General features: G+C 37.9%; 2 long non-coding RNA genes across 2 annotated transcripts; both read left to right on the top strand.

Annotated features, from left to right (window-relative positions):
- The first annotated feature begins 1,295 nt into the window (after positions 1-1,295).
- LOC136256708 (uncharacterized) lies at positions 1,296-2,000 on the top strand. Its single transcript, XR_010701613.1, has 3 exons — positions 1,296-1,361; positions 1,425-1,680; positions 1,728-2,000. It is a non-coding gene; the product is annotated as an uncharacterized lncRNA (long non-coding RNA).
- Positions 2,001-9,994: 7,994 nt separating this feature from the next.
- Positions 9,995-13,287, top strand: LOC136256620 (uncharacterized). The gene is made up of 5 exons (XR_010701571.1): positions 9,995-11,518; positions 11,562-12,697; positions 12,759-12,893; positions 12,944-13,031; positions 13,090-13,287. It is a non-coding gene; the product is annotated as an uncharacterized lncRNA (long non-coding RNA).
- The last annotated feature ends 49 nt before the right edge of the window (positions 13,288-13,336 follow it).

Below are 13,336 nucleotides of genomic sequence, written 5' to 3'. Positions count from 1 at the left end.
TCCTCCAGGAGGGATGGATTTTCTTCCTTAATCCTAAAGTATTTATTGTATTAATGCTTTACAGTGACCAGCACTGAAGGTCTGCAGCAACATGTGCTGCAGCCTTAGGATTACCTAACCTAATTTCAACATAGATGTAACTGAATTATAACGTCCATAATCATTGAGTGCCCATCTTGTAGCTCTGCGTTGTACCTTTTCCAAATGTTGGATATCAGCGTTGAAACCGGGTCGGGTCAACCGGGTCACATTTTCTCCGGGTCTCACCCGGATTGGATCACGTGAGAAACGAAATTGTTCGTTTGACGACGTGGAAACTTACAAACGCTATCGCGTAGCTCTTTCGTGAGCTACGCCCATTTATCGCGTTACCAACATACGCTCAGGCACGCCCATTTATTAGTAAGTGCAGTATGTAGCACGAAACTGAGGGTATCTATGTGAGGGGTAGCTATTGTCAGTAGGTGATGACTTTTTTTTTTTTGGTCTTCAACCTACAGCTAGGCTGAAGTTGCAATATTTACTCAACACGAATCGAACGCTCAAAACGTAGTCTCGTTCGCTCGAGACTAGCCAAAACATAGCTCTTATCGCACGCCTATTAATCCGGGTCACATCCGGGTCAAATACGGGTCAGTGGGTCATCCGGGTCAGCAGTAGTGTCCCGGTTTCAACGTTGTTGGATTTATTTATTTATTTATTGATTAGCAAAACCCATCAAGGGTATAACGCTAATGTACAAAAAAAGGTCATGTATGTGATTAACTAGATAAATAATCCTTAAAAAATCTAGATTACAATTACTTAAATTCTGAATATTCAAGTTATTCCAGTCAGGGATTGTCCTTGGCAGAAATGAATAAAGATATCGGTCCGTTCTGGCATACTGTTGCATAAACTTTTGATCGTGGTTAGCCCTGGTAGTTGTTAAGGGGGATGGCACTGGCAAATACTGTGTAGGAATATGTATCAACTTGTTTACGAACTGAAATAGCAGAATTAAACGTGAATGTCTTCTACGATTCTCAAGCGATGGCCATTTCAACGTCATTAGCATGCCGGTTATACTGTCTCTGTGGTTCCTCCTCCAAGGTTTGTTTATATCTCCAGTATGGTGGGGATCCCAGACTGCTGCTGTATATTCCATTGAGGGACGGACCATTGAAAGGTAAGCTGCAGCTTTTACATCTGTAGAGCAGGTGCTTAAATTAATTACGTTTTAGAAGTTTAGAGTTCGTGTGGCTTTACTTGCAGTGTGAGATATATGTGGTGACCATGATAATTTCTTGTCCAGTAGTACACCAAGATAAATATGTTGATCTGCAGTGGTTAAGACTTGATTGTTGAGTTGATAATTAAATGTAAGTGGTGATGTAGGCCTAGTAAATCGCATTATAGTTACATTTGTTTATGTTGAATTTCAGTTGCCATGTTTCTGCCCAATTGGATAATAGATCAAGGTCCTGTTGTAGTTGAAGGGTATCCTGTTCAGTATTTATTACTCTATAGAGAAGACAGTCATCAGCAAAAAGACGTAATTGCGAGTGAATATTCTTGGAGATATCATTAATGTACAGAAGAAACATTAAAGTACCAATTACAGTTCCCTGTGGTACACCAGATTGAACTGGAACTGGATGTGAGGAAATACCATTCAGGACTACACATTGAGATCTTCTAGTAAGCCATGTTTCTATGAATTATAGATGTTGTTGCTTATTCCATAGTGTTTAAGTTTCTTGAGAAGTCTTTGGTGAGGGACACTGTCAAATGCCTTGGAAAGTCTAGCAGGATAACATCAACATCAACTTGCCTCTGATGGTCCAGAGCAAAGGACAGGTCCTCCACCAAGTCAATTAACTGTGTTACACAAGAATGTTGGGATCTAAAACCAAGTTGATTAATAATTAAGATGTTGAGATGTTCTATGATGGTGTGATATATTATGTGTTCCATTACTTTAGAACAGACAGAGGTTAGAGAAATAGGCCAGTAATTTGAAGGTGCTGTGCAACTTCCTTTTTTGTGGATTGGACATACATTGGCAGCTAACCAATCAGTTGGTAGAAATCCAGAGTCAAGAGATTGAGAATAAAGGATTTGTGAAACTGGTGATATTTCTTCTGCAGCTTTAATATATATATGGAGATATATGGTCCGGGCCACTGGCTTTGTTGGTATCAAGTGTAGACAGCAGATGTTGTATACCAGAAACTGTAAATGTAATATGTGACCGGATCTTGGAAAACCTACCTTTTGGGCACAAGCTAACTTTTTAGGAAAACTCAAATGAAAATTTCAACAATATTTTTTAATAATTTTTTGCACATTTAGATAAAGCAACTATTAAACCTTCTTGCTGTGACGTTTCACACCCATAGCTTCTTTTTCCTAGGCGATATGGATGATTATATCAGACCATGTAGTAATTTCACATGCGTGGGACAACAAGTAACTTACAAATTAGGTGATTTGTTCAGGTGCTGGAATGGCTAAAACTTAGTCTTAGACAATGATACATGGCATTTAATTGCAGAAAAGTACCAAGAATGCTTCATTAAACTATCAGAAATGTCTTAAAGTATTTTAGATGGTAAGAAAGGAATTATTAGTAAACAAAGTGATTTGTCACCATTTGTCACCCTTAATCACCCACAGAACTTAGTTTGTAATGTACAGGACAGATATCTCAGGAATGCTTAAAGATATTAAGCTGAAATTTTAACACAAGATAGATGAGTACCTAGTACCTCATTTAAGGTATAAAACAGAAAATTGACCCATGTGCCAAAAAGGTAGGTTTTCCAAGATCAGGTCACATATTAGGAATACATGGTAATGAACTTCCAGAGTTGACCATGGGAGGAATATGCGTCAGGTTTTCTTTGGTAAAGGCTGATTTGAAGTAGTTATTCTGGCTTGCATACTCCTACAATATTGTGTAGCTATCTCCTGCAAGTTGTGTATGCATATCATTGTGTCACCCATCACTGTGCCATTGCAGGGGCAGATCTAGGATTTATAAGAGGGGGGGGTAACTCAAGGTACTAATCGCTTGGGTGGAGGTGTGCAAAGCACACCTCCCAGCATGTGAAGCATGCTGGAACTAGGGGGTCTGGGGGGATGCCCCCCCCCAGGAAATTTAAAAAAAAAGATGCTAAATACTGCAATTTGGAGTCATTTCCACATAAAATGCATATTTCTGCCTGTAGATATTTTATATACTGCCTTTAGATATGCATGGCTCTCTGCAGCATTTGCTAATGAAAAGGTTTGGGTAGGTTCAGACAACCAAGTACATGATGCACCCTCTCACAATTGCGTGCAAGATAATGTTGAAACTGGAAAATTTTGAAATTTGAGATTGAATCTGAGAGCATTTTCAATGGAAATTGTGTACCTGAATTAAGCGTATTGGTACCGGTAATAACTACACAAGTAAATGAACAAGCCTTTTAAACAGACCAATGCACTTCATTGTATGTATAGGTGCAGGAAAATTCCATAACAGAACCAACTTATGCTTACACTGAATGTTCTATTAGAGTAGTTAGGTGACTGCTCTATTAGAGTATCTCGGTCTTGTACACCTCCAATGCTGATCCGGGTTCTTGTTACATAACCTTTAGCATAAATTCACTATTATTAGTCATCATATAATTATGCTAAGACAAAATTTCATTATAATACTCAGCATATTGACAAGCAAAGCCTAAAAGTGAAGGGGGGGTTTCAGCCCCCAAAACTCACCCCCTAGATCCGCCCCTGCATTGCTACACCACTAATAAATCTTATTTAGCTCTAGTTGATGTTGATATACTGTGCTGTATATTGGTTAATAATTTTTATGTGTTGATGTTGCCTATAATGTATTGCTGCATACAATACTGCAATAATGTATAGTTCTCTCCTGTATATATGTTTTGTATACATATACTGTGTACACATCACTGTGCCATTACCACACCAACGATGTACTGGCACAGCTACTGGTGGCCGCATAGATAATATATACCTCCGGACAGAGGTATATATTATCTATGGTGGCCGTTACACAGTAAAAATAAACTAGTGAACGTCACTACTAAATGTAGTGAACGTCACTATACTAATGCACCTATCAATGTATTGCCCCACCACCCCCCCCCCTCGGGCGTAAGTGGGGCTTTACAGGGGGAATTGACACGAAACTGCTGCCCCACTATGGGGCATTTGACGATCGTTCAGTAAGCACCCAAATATTTTTTCCTTCGCTGATGTCAAATCCCGAGTAAACCCCGCATTGCAACTGGGGCCAACGGTGGGGATTTGACACGATAGGTTTGCCCTACTATGGGGAATTTGACATTCGGCTGTGTCAAATCCCCACTATAGCCCCATATATGCCCGAGGGGGGGTAGTGGGGCAATACATTGATAGGTGCATAAGGTCTACCACAATACTCACTATTTTTGTGTAGTGACGTTCATTACTAATTTTGTAGTGAACGTCACTACATTGACCACCAAGTATTTGTATTTATATATTTGTATTTGTATTTTAAGGATAAAGGCTTATGCCTGTACATCCATAAACAAAATTAATAATTATTATGTACTTAGCTATTCTAATTACTATACAAAATCAAATAAGCAATTACTGTAGTGTCTGTCCAGCAGTGTTTTAAAATCATTGACAGAGGGAGAATCAACAATAGATTGGGGTAATGAATTCCAGTCATTGATAGTAGTGACGTTCACTACAAAAAATAGTGAACGTCACTACTTAAAAGTAGTGAGTATTGTGGCAGAGCAATTCACTACTAAATTTTTACAGTGTATAGTTAAGATAGGTGGGGTCTATTCTATGGAACGGAAAGGAATGATGGACTAAACCACGGAATGGAAAGGAATGATGGACTAAACCACGGAACGGAACGCTTTCTCAAATTGAAGCTTGCAACTTACCATTGCTGAAACTGCCCTTACAAGTTATCAGTGGCACCTCCAGTGGGTGATTAAACATAAGATAAAAAGAATTAAAGGATCGATTGTGGGTTCTTGTTCGTTGTCATTAGTAACGAAGTATTAATTGTGGGATGAGCTGTATTAGTGATGTTCATCCATGCTTCATCTATGGATATATCAAGAAGGGCACTTTTTATGAGCTGTTTTGCTTATTTTGACTTTAAAAAACAGTCTGGGCCAGCTTTTCAAGTCATAAATCAGTGTACAAAGCAAGCAGGAAGACACTAGTAACAGGAAAGAACCAGCTGAATTAAAACTTGAAGAATTCTGTGCAGTATGTGAGGAACAAATATTTTGGCAGACCGCAAAGAGGCTATATTCTGCAAACATCACTGAAGTGTATGCATGGAATTATTAACAGCCAGTGCAGTGGACTAATGCTGTGTTCAATAGTGAGCTGATTTTTTCTGTTGCACAAATTCAAGGATGTGTCTGACTGCTAGCCTTGAATCAGGCTAAATGCCAAAACTCCAAGATCAACCAAATCTTAATTATAAGCCTTCTATACATGTGAAACCATGCCCATAGCCACCAGGCAAACGTGATTTGGACCAAGATGTGTGTGTAATTTCAATATATCTAGTCAGACCTGAAATGGAACACTCACATTAATTACATACCACCTAAGAATTCTAGAATTTCTTAAGTGTAACATTTCACATGCTTCAATTCAAACAAAACAGGTTAAATCTGTTCGTCTGTTTTCAAGCGATTCCCAGTCCAGCTGGTCCATGAAATTACAGTGGGATCACATGTATTTGTTACAGTGCGGGCTGCTCTGTGTTGGATCTACTCTAGAGTTGAGATTTCAAGGTAGACTGCCAATGTACCGACACTAGTAGCATATTTAAGTGGAGAACAAATGAATACAGTAATGCTAGATTATTTATGTATACCAAGTTTTCATAATGAAATTGATATCCCATTTTGATTTGTACCTCCACTTTGCAACATATTCAAGAAGTTACCACCCTTTTAATCTCCATCCACTGTCGTTAATTAACCAAGATCTCACCAGTCTTTTTTTTCCATCTACAATTTTGCTTTGGAACAATAATTAACTAAAAGGCTCTAAGTATTTAAATCTGTAATTCACCTTATTGTAGTTGTACTAATTTTATTGATTTGTCTTTATGTTTTCTTCATTTTCCTTTGAAGTTGTACAGTATAGGTAAACAAAGATAAATTTTCTCTCCCATCCTAGGATTTCTATTGACTAAGAAAAATTTAATTATTTGTATACCGGCTCAAAATTGAGAAAATATAAAGAAAGTGAATGAATATTAATAAAACATAGTCAGTTTGCTTTTGGTGTCTCCAACCGCAACAAAAATTCGATGAATCCATGCATCTCCATCGCTGGTCGTCTGAACATTTTGAAAGTGATACCTCACTCAATCAACCACATATTCTGTTTAGTAGACTGAATAAAGTCATGATCACCTAGCCTTTTCCTGTCACCAGTAACTTTCTAGTTAATTTCTCTGTGGATATTATGCTCTGAAACTGAAGAAATTGAATGGTCTTCTAAACTATTTATCTTGTAAAGATCAGCAGAAACAACTGACATCCAATCAGCTACTGTATTGTAGTAACAAAACTTGCCTTGGTCATGCAATAAATGAATTGAAGAGACCTGCTTGATATATCAGGTAGTAGAACAATCACTGCATGAGACAGCTATTAATATTTTATTATTATCCTATTCAATTTTTCTGGAGGCTCCACTGATAAAATGCAATTTCAGCGATGACAGTGGCTAGCCAAGCTGCAAGTTTTGATTCAGAAAGCATTCCATTCTGTAAAATAGACTCCATCCTGGATTCAACTCACTACTCGGGCTGAGATATCTGGCAATAGTCCACTACTCTGTTAATGAATCATTAATGTTCACACAATGTAGCCTCCTCGAGGTATCTGATTGTTTGCTCCTCACACACTGCACAAAATTCCTTTAGATTCTGCTTAGACTGAGTTGATTCAGCTTGTCACCATACTTGTTTCCTTTGTAGTGTAGCTACATACTGATTTATGCTGATTAGAAAGGCTGGGCCCCAAACATGTACATTTTAAAGTCAAAGTAAGCAAAAACAACTCACATACTAGTAAAAACAAGTCATGCATTAAGTTCCCTACTTGATACATCCGAAGATGAACACATTGAGTCAGCGATTCCCACGTTACTGATGACAACACTGCACGAAAAGTAATTATAAGATGTCCTGCTTGTGTCAGCATGTAGGAAATTTTTTTAATGATTTCCTTTAGAATTTCCTATTTGAGTTATCATGCAGGAAATGTTTTTGAACATTTTTGAACATTTTCTGTACAATTTCCTGTTAGTGTCACATTGCAGTAAAGTGTTCTAACATTTACAAGAAATGTAGATAAAATGAGTATTAAGATTTTCACCACATTCATGACTAGTGAAAATGCAGCTGTAAACTGATCAAATGGATACTACAGGTTTCTTTTGTTTAGCTCAGTGTAATACTGAGCCAAAACATGGTTCTCAACACAACATAGGCTTTCAACATCATATAACAGAGTGTCTCTATAACAATGTGTAACACTGTAACCCATATTATGCTGCTGCAATAACTTTTTAGTGGTATATGAATTGTTATACTAAGGAAGCTCTATTTTACTTTTAAAATTAACTTTACGTGATGCCAGAATTGTATCTAAATCATATTTCTCAGTGACTTACCGTGCTACAGAAAAAACAAGCTATGGCATACAGTGATGATACTCAACCCTTTAGGGCTTTCAACATGACAATGTAAACAGTCAACACGCGGAGCTGGATAGTTATGTACTGTATGCCAAGGTAAATATTATGGCCTTAATTGTGTGTTACACTTTGTGTCTTTGTACAATATGGATGTTAGAATTTGTCATGAATAGTGACAGACAGCTGGGGAGTATGGCGTTGTGACAAAGTGTTTATTTTAGTAAATATCTAGCGATGGCTTTACTTACTGTTTCAGCGGTTCACCATCTTCATGCTATGTACTTTAATGTATACTACAATGATATACCTGGATTTGTGGAAAGGTACTGATTACTACGATAAAATAACCTGCACTTGATTGTGAGGAGATAAAAAAGAAATAGTGCATTTCATGAATATAATAATAAAGGAAATGTAAGTGGCTATGAATATTATACATGTACACCATAAAAATTTCCCCTAGTGTATATATAAGGAATGGGAATATATGCCTTTACAGTTATGTGGGTGATTATGTGTAACATAGCTACAGTGCAGTGACTAAGTTGATGCCATCCTATCATTCCCGGTTATCGCTCGGGTGACATATTATTGTAATGTTGCTTTACATTAATTTTATAACTGAAGCAAGCTATCAACTTAGCTATGATGATATCACATCATTTTACATATAGCTAGTTTCTGTGTGCATTAGCTGCATCGTGCTGTCTACATTACCTGATACATGATGCATGCAAGTCTACATTGACAATATACAATATGGCTAATCTCAACTCTTTGGTCAGTCATGGATGACGTTAGCACAGTATACTGTAATGTTGTGACCTCCCCTAGTCACTGTTGAGGCACCACAGCCAACTGTGGTATAGTCTTTCCCGCAATCCTATAGTGGATGGTTGTCAAACTAAAAGGTGTTAGTCCTTGTGTCACTGCCACTGGGCACTTTCTGACAAGTGTATGTAATGTATAACAATAAATTACTGATTTTTGATTGTATATGTGTACTATCTATAGTTCATAATAAAGAGATCTTATAGTATGGACTCTTGGTACAAGAGGTTATTGGTAGAACTTTATTGCAGGAAAAAAACACTAATGACACTTAGATGGTTTATTAATTGCAATGTTGGTTTACAGTTAAATAGAAGCCATGCAAGAATTATGATGTAGTAAGAAAACAAAATGTTTGGATTACAGCACTCTCATATGGTGGTCTATAGCTAGTATCACATTAAATTTTTTTAGTTCACAGATTTGCTATAGACCTGTATGCCTTAATAACATTATGAGACCAACTAGATGTGATCATCATTCACATGTAACTAGTAGCTAGTAATGTGCAAGGACTTGCATGAGGAATAAAGTTCTCTTAAAATTAGCTATTTGCTAAGAAACTGCATGAGTGAGAAGGGTGGTGGCAGCTAATTGGTCATATTCATAGAGTTGAAGAATTACACATAACTATATTCAAATGTTTTGGTAGACCTTTTTACCTGCCCATTTCTTTGTTCTGTTGTAAATGAGTTTCTGGTCACCTCTTAGCAGCAATGTGTGAACAAAATTCTATCATGTCAGCGAGGTAAGAGTTTAATCTCAGAGGCTCATAAGATGGAATGCAATCCATCTATGTACATGTGTCCTGCTTAACTATGTTACCTGATCCTGCATGGTGGTAGTTGCAGCTTTATGTGTTTAAAGTGTCAAGTGTTCACAATTTTTTCACAGCAATATGTGAAACACATTGCTCTTCAAAGCAGGCAGTGAAGTGTAGCTTAGTAATCTACTCTATGAATTTCCATACTGGGCATCCACCACAGCCGTTAGCGTTATTTCATTAGTGGTTATATCCAATTAGTGGCTTGAAGTAACAGCTGTTAGTGTGTTTGTGTCGCCAATGCTTGGAAGGGACTTATATACTTTGCTATTCATTCATGTAAGCATGGTCTATAGACATTTTGAATCACAAAAAAACTTCTATAGCTGCTAACGGTCTGTCACTACCAAATGCATGAATTTTAGTAGGCACAATCAAAGTTTGGTAATTGTAAGGTTTCAGCCAGGGTTAATGCTTAGTTGCTGTTGCTGCTTCCTTGAGCAAGAAAGGTTACTCACATTGCTCCGGTTTACCCAGTTGTTAAATAGGGACCTTTTTTAAATGGTGACTTTTTTGGTAGCCCTACTTTTAAATGCTTTTGGTTGAATACATATTAAATTATAACATTACTTTGTTCTGTTGTAAATGAATTTCTAGTCTCCTGTTAGCAACTATTGTGTGCACTATAATACATACCTACATGTCAGGAACATGCATTAAGCATGTAGCAAAGTAAGTTTCAATCACAGAGGCTCTTAAGATGGAATGCAATCCATCTATGCACATGTGTCCTGCTAATGGTGGTAGCTAGCTTTTTCTATATTAAAACTAACTTAAAAGTGCCAAGTGTTCACAATAATCTCCACAGTGATGTGTGAAGCATATTGAGCAAAAGCTCTTCGAAGCAGGCAGTGATGTGTAGTGCAAAAAATTCTATGAATTTGCATACTGGGAATCCACCACAGCACATTATTTCATTAGTGTTAATGGTTATATTCATTTTAATGGCTTGAAGGAACAGCTGTTAGTCTGTGTGCCAATAGTTTGAAAGGACTTATACTTTGCTATTGCTTTTGACTCATGCATGCATGCAAGCACGGACATTATAAATCACAAAAAAATTCTGTAGCTGCTAACAGTCTGTCACTATCAAATCCATTACCTTTGGTAGGCACAATCAGTGCTTTGATACATGGAAAAATTTAATGTTGTGTAGTAGCTAGTGTGTGTGTGTGTGTGTGTGTGTGTTTGTGTGTGTGTGTGTGTGTGTGTGTGTGTGTGTGTGTGTGTGTGTGTGTGTGTGTGTGTGTGTGTGTGTGTGTGTGTGTGTGTGTGTGTGTGTGTGTGTGTGTGTGTGTGTGTGTGTGTGTGTGTGAGAGAGAGAGAGAGAGAGAGAGAGAGAGAGAGAGAGAGAGAGAGTAAATGAGGCAGTTAAGATAAGTGGTCTGAGTTTGGTAATTGAAAGGTTTCAGCCAGGTTTGATTCCCAGTACAGTTACCCAGGTGTTAAGTGGCAACCTAATGACAACTGGGGAGGCAGACCATCCATAGCTCTAATATAATATATGTAGTGGGTGAAGGTACAGGTGATACTTAATTGGGCTGCCATACCCACACATTCACATGAGATACTGTATGGTACACCTTTCTGTGAGTTACGTATAATACTAGTCCTGCCCTTGAAGGATTATGCTTACGATGACTCTTAGCACCAGCCTACATGAGTAGCTAGCACACAGATACAGTCAGGTAGGCAAGTGGTAGCTGAAGAGAAGGTATTGTCTTTTGTGTGTGTGTTTGTATGTGTTTGTGTGTTGGGCTTTGCTCTGTTAGTGTAGGCTAAGGCTGACTAAGAAGTTGACAGGAATGCATTCAAGTACATGAATATTTTTACTAATCAGTGTGGACAATCTAATTAGCCACAGTGCATCCACCGCACTAGCTATATGGCTGCGCATGGATGAGGTCACTGCTCTATCATGCTCGTATATATATACCAACAGCATGCATGCATGCACAGATTGCACACAATCACCTTCGCTGCATGTTTCTTCCGATTGTTCTAGTCGCAGTTAATAACGAGGCTCTAGCAATGATGCAGCTTGTTGTCATCCAGAACTAGAACAGTGCTTGTTTTTTTTTATTTATTTACAGTGCTTGTGCTCCATGGCAGACTTACCTGCAGGTATAGCTATAAAGACTGTCACAGCATTTATGATCGTTCATAGATATCGCCTCTTCCATCCTTTTCCGCCAATTTCTAGCGACGCCACAATTGTATACCTTTGCTACAGTAGCTAGCTACAGTGCTACACGCATTTGGCGGCTACAAAATCGCATGTTGCTTGCTGGCACAGGGGCGTAGCCAGGATTTTTTGAAGGGGGGTTCCAGCACCAGCATTGAGTTACTAGAAGCAGGGGTCTGGGGGCGCAGCCCCCAGCCGCTGAGAGACTTTCAATATTTTAATAAATCAAAACTCAGCAAATCGCTATATTTTATGCAAAAAGTACATTAATTATGATGCATTAAGTGGCCCTGGGATGAAGGTACTGTAGTACTGGATAAAGTCACCTAGTGGAAGCAGACAGCATAACACATAGAGACACATATAGCTAGTAATCTGTAAGTGATGGTTATATCTCACTGTGGTATAGGAGCCATGAATCCACTGATACAAATGACGATAAACAATATAACTATACAAATATGCATAGCATGAATTCATTTTGCATAACACAAGTGATAAATTACTGGAGCTCTATATCTTTAAACACTGCATACCAAAGCTATAGCAGTATAAGGTCATGCTAAGTTTTGCATTTAATGTTGGAATGTCTGAAAAACTTCATATGGACATGGATATTTACATGCATGTTCTATTAGAGTATACCTGACTGCTCTATTAGAGTATATACCTGACTGCTCTATTAGAGTATATCGATCTTTTTAACAAGTTTTGAAGAGGGCTCATGTTACCTCTGTAAATCCTTCCCTGAGAGATGAATGTAAGTTTTATCAATTGTTGTGCTGTGCCATTACACTATATTGCTCACTCATTTTGTCCTGCCACACTAAATGGTGTGTTAGGATCCTGCTTGCAGAAGTCTAAATTTTACAGGGGGGTTCCTGAACCCCCCGGAACCCCCCTCCCTACGCCCCTGTGGCAAAAGGAGTAGAGGATAACACCCCCTGGGTCGAGAGACAACTGGGTGCATTCCACAAGCACTCATCATCTCTAGTACAACTACCTCACAGTGAATTGGTTAAGTCTACTTTATAGATGACTGCAAGTGCAAGCTACCCTGACATAGGGAACTTTGCAGAAAGACATATAGGAAGAGCTGCATTTGTAGCAATTGTGAGGTAAGAAGATGTGGCTAATTCATGATTCATTATTAATTTGATATCTATCACTGCATGGCAGTGGGATCTGCCATCAACATCACCTAGCTACTTAAAGTTGTCAAAGGAAGTTACAAAGTAGTTACTGATGCTTTCAAAACTTGGACTGCTGATGATGTCTTGTGGTAGTACTGTATCATGTAGATGAAATCAGATAGTAAGTTCTGCTATAGTTCTTGGAAATGAGTATTTTGTGGTCTATTGAAGTTAGGCAGTGGAGAAACCTGTGATCATGGCTGGATCTTGTGAAAGCTATGATTGACACTGTACAAGGAATAGTATACATTAATTCAAGGTTTGTTACAGAAAAAAATTGCTATAGCAATATTTTTATTGTAACAACATTTTTACAGATGCTACCTATAAGAACTATATATAACTAGTGATGAAACAGATTAAGAGAAGAAAGCTGCACTCAACGGACAGAAGTAAAAGAGCAAATCTACATTAATTTTAGTGATGTAACATCCCTCAAAAAAAAAGAATCCTGAAGGTGTCAAGAACTTCAATTTGTGAACTGAAAATTATAGTTGCTGTACAAATGATGTGCTATTTTACATATTAATGAAATACGTATTGTGGGTAGTAAATACAACACAG

Source organism: Dysidea avara, chromosome 5, assembly GCF_963678975.1.
Source record: "Dysidea avara chromosome 5, odDysAvar1.4, whole genome shotgun sequence".
Classification (NCBI taxonomy): domain Eukaryota; kingdom Metazoa; phylum Porifera; class Demospongiae; order Dictyoceratida; family Dysideidae; genus Dysidea; species Dysidea avara.
This window is presented reverse-complemented; position numbering and strand designations above follow the sequence as displayed.